This window comes from Loxodonta africana, chromosome 19, assembly GCF_030014295.1.
Source record: "Loxodonta africana isolate mLoxAfr1 chromosome 19, mLoxAfr1.hap2, whole genome shotgun sequence".
Classification (NCBI taxonomy): Eukaryota; Metazoa; Chordata; class Mammalia; order Proboscidea; family Elephantidae; genus Loxodonta; species Loxodonta africana.
Genome location: NC_087360.1, coordinates 30,169,933 through 30,175,949, shown reverse-complemented (window position 1 = coordinate 30,175,949; position 6,017 = coordinate 30,169,933).

The following is a 6,017-nucleotide window of genomic DNA, read 5'->3' as shown; positions in this document are numbered from 1 at the left end:
GCGGGCTCCCATGGCAACAGTGGAAAGCCAGAACGTCTTGGGGTTCTAAAGCGGTGGGGCAGAGATACTAGAAAGGTAACCGGGATTTGTGGGTCCCCGAGCGGCCGCTTTGCCGTCATGTCCAGCTCCTTGTTGTGCCTGCCTCGTACGGCGACGCCCACCTACGATGACCCATGTGGACATCGCCGAGCCACCTCAGCCTAAGCAGCCCCAGATTCTGAATCTGTAAAATGGGGATATAGGACTAGCGCATAGGATAGTTGTGAGCATTAGTGTGAGACAGTAGGGAGCCCGGTACACGGCCCTCAAATGGGAGTAATGAAGGCCGCAACTGTGTCTCCTGTATCTTTAGGTCTTCAGTATAAGCACCATCGTGGGCGCAGAATCGTTGCCTTATAAAGGAGTTTGAGGGCGTACAGGAATAAATGAGCCAACTTTAGAGTTCCCAAGTGTTCTCTCCGGGAAATCGTTCCGTTCTTTTCCTTTCAAACAGGTTGATAAATAATTTATTCATTCACATATCTAATATAAATGTACAATGGGCCTAGCTAGGTGTGGGGTGCTGCTAAATGCTGCTTCCTAGGGGTGGGACCTGGGACAAGTTGCTTCACCTCTCTTCACCTCAATTCCACCATCTGTAAAATGGGGATAATGAAGGTGCTGATCTAAAATGATTATTCTCAGGACAAAAATGGACTAATTACTGCATGTAAAGCTCTTAGCACAGTTCCTGGTATAGTGAAAAGACAGTTGCTTACCAGTGGATTCTGGCGCATGCCAACCTCAAGTGTGTCAGAGTAGAACTGTGCTCCATAGGGTTTGCAGTGGCTGATTTTTTGGAAGTAGATCGTCAGGTCATTCTTCCGAGGTGCCTCTAGGTGGACTTCAATCTCTGACCTTTTGGATAGCAGCCAAGCTTTAACCATTTGCACCACCCAGGGACTCCCTGGCATAGCAAGAGCTTAGTAAATAGCTGTGGCTATTTGCATTTAGAAGTCACAATCTCACACCCCTTTAACCCTCAAAGATAACATGGTTTTTTCAGGGTGTCTGGGCTACAGTGACCAACCTCGGGAAAATGAGAAAAGGTGACCAGAAATCTGGATTCAGGCCCCTGAGTGATACCAGTCCTGGTCTCCTGTCACTGCCCAGAAAAAGCATTACTTTGGGACTTAGTGACATCCAGGCCGGTGCCTAGATTACCAGCGAGGTACTCAGACACGTGGCCTTCCCAGAGGGGGTTGCCAAGCAACAAGGTTCCTTGGCAGCAGCTTGACAGGGTCCTCTGACAGTAATTGGTCCATCCCTCTCCTTTTCACAGATGAGGCCATGGAGGCTGTTTTGAATTAAATTATGCCCTTCCCCCAAATATGTGTTGGAATCCTAACCCCTATACCTGTGGAAATAATCCTATTTGGAAATATGGTTTTCTTTGTTACTTAGCTCATACCCGAGTGGGGTGGGTTCTGTATCTAATTACTTCTGATTTATAAAAAGAACAAATTAGACACAGAGATACGGCAGGGGGAGTGGGGGCACTCTTTTAGCCTCCCAAATTGTGAGAAGATAAATTTCCATTCTTCAAAGCTACCCACTTCTGGTATTTGTGTTATAGCAGCACTAAGAAACTTAGAGGTCCTGGTAGAGGGGACATGCCAAGGGCCACACAGTGAGTTTAAAGACAGAACCAGGCCTGGAACCCAGAAGTTCAGACTTCCAGGCCAGTGTTCTTCCTGGCATACCCTGCATACGGCCACACACCATGTGGGTCCACTGGGTTGAGCTAATACTTATAGAGTGATTCCAGTGTGTTCAGGGTCACACTGCCAAGCTCTCTGCATACATCATCTCTGCAATTCTTCAAATTTCAGAGATACTTCCTATTACCACCCCAGAGGCCACACTCCTAACCACCCCTTGCACAACCTCTGCCATATGGCACTGCTTCCATATTGCCTCCAAAAGGACTGGGAGGTGGGGGAAAATCCTTGCTCAGTTCCAACTTTAAATAGGTTGGTACCATAGAAACAAACCATAAGTGGCATTTCAAAGCTGATATATTTAAAGTCTATCACAAGAACTTTTTCTAGGACAGTGACATTATACATTTTCACATAGTTTATTCTTATTTTGAATTTTGTTCCAAAGCATAAATTCCGTCCTGAGTCTGGTAGAACTAAAAATCCAGATCAGCTGCTAATTAGCCCATTTGATTTCCCTTTATATGTTCCTTACAGATGTTTTCTACCCTACTTATTTTTTAAGACTTTGTAACAACTCCATCCTCATATAAAAAGCTGGGACACAAGGTGTCACAGGCCTGAGGCATTCTTTGTAAAACAAGCAGCCTCAAAAGCCACAGGCAAGCTGAGGAACCACAGCCTTCATCATTCATTCCCTAATTCATGTAGTTACTCATTAACAAATATTTACTGATGACCTGTGTTATTAGTTAGGTCCCTGGGTGGTGCAAACGGTTCATGCTTGACTACTAATCTAAAGGTTGGAGGTTGAAACCCACCCAGCCACACAGTGGAAGGAAGGCCTGGCTATCTGTTTCCATAAAGATTCAACCCATTGCCATCAAGTCGATTTCAACTCATAGCGACCCTATAGGACACAGTAGAACTGCTCCATTAGATTTCCAAGGCCGTAATCTTTATGGAAGTGGACTGCCACATCTTTCTCTTGTGGAGCAGCTGGTGGATTTGAACTGCTAACCTTTTGGTTAGCAGCCACGCTCTTAATCATTGCACCAGCCGGCCTCCTCCATGAGGATTACAGCCAAAAAACCCTATGGAGCAGTTCTTCAGTAACACGTGGATTCACCATGAGTTGGAATCAACAGCAATGGGTTTGTCTGTTTGTTTTTATAATTTTTATTGTGCTTTAAGTGAAAGTTTACAAATCAAGTCAGTCTCTCACACAAAAACTTCTATACACCTTGCTACATACTCCCAATTACTCTCCCCCTAATGAGACAGCCCGCTCTCTCCCTCCACTCTCTCTTTTCATGTCCATTTCGCCAGCTTCTAACCCCCTCTACCCTCTCATCTCCCCTCCAGGCAGGAGATGCCAACATAGTCTCAAGAGTCCACCTGATCCAAGAAGCTCATTCCTCACCAGCATCCCTCTCCAACCCATTGTCCAGTCCAATTCAGGTCTGAAGAGTTGGCTTCAGGAATGGTTCCTGTCCTGGGCAACAGAAGGTCAGGGGGCCATGACCACCAGGGTCCTTCCAGTCTCAGTCAGACCATTAAGTCTGGTCTTTTTATGACAATTTGGGGTCTGCGTCCCACTGCTCTCCTGCTCCCTCAGGGGTTCTCTGTTGTGCTCCCTGTCAGGGCAGTCATCAGTTGTAGCCGGGCACCATCTAGTTCTTCTGGTCTCAGGGTGATGTAGTCTCTGGTTCATGTGGCCCTTTCTGTCTCCTGGGCTCCTAATTACCTTGTGTCCTTGGTGTTCTTCATTCTCCTTTGCTCCAGGTGGGTTGAGACCAATTGATGCATCTTAGATGGCTGCTTGCTAGCGTTTAAGACCCCAGACACCACATTTCAAAGTGGGATGCAGAATGTTTTCTTAATATATTTTATTATGCCAGTTGACTTAGATGTCCCCTGAAATCATGGTCCCCAAACCCCTGCTACACTGGCCTTCGAAGCATTCAGTTTATTCAGGAAACTTCTTTGCTTTTGGTTTAGTCCAGTTGTGCTGACCTCCCCAGTATTGTATGCTGTCTTTCCCTTCACCTAAAGTAGTTCTTATCTACCAACTAATTAGTGAATACCCCTCTCCCACCCTCTCACCCTCCCACTCTCCCTCCTCTCATAACCACAAAAGAAATGTTTCCTTCTCAGTTTAAACTATTTCTCAAGTTCTTATAATAGTGGTCTTATACAATATTTGTCCTTTTGCAGACTAATTTCACTCAGCATAATGCCTCCCAGGTTCCTCCATGTTATGAAATGTTTCACAGATTCGTCACTGTTCTTTATGGATGCGTAGTATTCCACTGTGTGAATATACCATAATTTACTTACCCATTCATCCATTGATGGGCACCTTGGTTGCTTCCATCTTTTTGCTATTGTAAACAGTGCTGCAATAAACATGGGTGTGCAGGTTTGTTTGTTTTTAATGTACTAGTTATCTATTGCAGCACACCTCGAAGCTTAGCAGCTTAAAATAACAGTGAACATTATCCCAGCTTTTGTGGTAGGAGTCTGAGAATGGATTAGCTGGGTAGGGCTGGTTCAGGGTATTATGGGATTGCTGTGAAGATGTTGGCCAGAGCCATAGTGAATCTGAAGGTTTGAGCGGACCTGGAGGATCCACTTCCGAGGTGTTTTCCTGACATAGCTGACAAGTTGGTGCCGGTCATTGGCAACGGGCCCCAGCTCCTCGCCGTGTGAACCTCCTTTCGTAGGGCTGCGTAAGTGTGCTTTCTGTATGATGGCAGGCCTCCCACGTGAGTGGACCAAGGCAGAAGGCACAAGGTATTTCATGACCTAGCCTCACAAGTTGCACATTGTCATTTCCACGGTATCATATTGGTTACATGGTCAGTCCTATTCAGGGATGCCAGATTTAGCAAATAAAAATATAGACTGCCTGATTAAATTTGAATTTCAAATAAATACCAAATCATATTTTAGTGTAAGTATATCCCATGCCATATTGCAAAATTCTAAAAAATGATTCGTTGTTTCTCTGAAATTCAAATTTAACCAGGCAGCCTTTATTTAACCTGGCAACATCAGCCCTGTTCTGTATTGAAAAGGGACTACATAGAAAAGGGCATGAACATCAGGAGGTGAGGATTACTGGGCGCCATTTTGGAAGTTGGTTACCACAACCCATTCATTACAGGGAATATTCTAGGCAGGATAGACCATGGGGGCTAAATGATGCATAATTAAAAATAATGGTTTCTCCATTAGTAAGACCAACATGAATCAAATCAGTACATACAAAAAAACTGCAAAACTTTGACTATGATAAAGAGCTTTGAAGAGATGTAATTGGTGTTTGGGGCAGGGATGGGGGCCTCATCAGAGCAGCCTTTTTATTTGTTGTAAAGATTGAGCTTCCACAAAGGATTATATTTGGGGAAGGGTGTGTATGGAGGGTCCTGCTTCTAAGAGAAGGGGGAAACAAGAATCCTGAGATTTATTGGTCTCAAACCTTATCAAAATCCTTAAACACACACACACACACACAAGTGAATGCATGAAAAAAATGATGAAAACCAAATAAGGTCTGTAGTCTCGTTAACAGTACATATAGAAAGGTCACTTTCCTGGTTTTGATATAGAACTACAATTATATAAGATGTCATCATTGGGGGAAGCTGGTGAAGGAGACACAGGATTCTATCTACTGTTTTTGCAACTACCTGTGAGTCTACAACTATTTCAAAATAAAAAGTAAAATAAATAATAAATAAAACCACTAGTTGTTATAATGGGAACAAAATTAGATCAAAATAATCCAGACTTGGGAAATGGACTTAAATTGGAGTCTTAGGGTCACTTGGTCAAGAGCATGCCTTGATGGGTGGAGCTAGGGCTTTCACCTAAAGGAATGGACCTTCTTGTTGTCAATCATCCTGTAAAGTGTTCAATTAGAGCAGAAAATGAGGTGGACTTTGAGGCCAGAGAGGTAAGAGATGATCTACTACCTCTGGGCCCGGATCTGGGGCCTGGGGAGGCCTGGAGCAGCTCCATTGGTGGAAGGAGCTGTTTCTGGTCTCAAGGAGGAAGCTGAGGAAACCCTCAAAGAGGCCCATTTTTGTTTGTTTGTAAATGATCTAGCCATTTGGGGGCTTAGAATCATTAAATGGTAGAGAAAAGGTGTGTCCTTTATTCTGTACCCCGGTTGAAGCGAGGGAACATTCTGGTGATACCAGCATTTCCCTGAGAGAGATTCATAAGTTATTTGACGGTCTGAAGGTGTGGCTGATAAACTGGTCCTTATGATGACTGTGGCCAATTGTCTTTTCCAAAGATGCCTGCAAC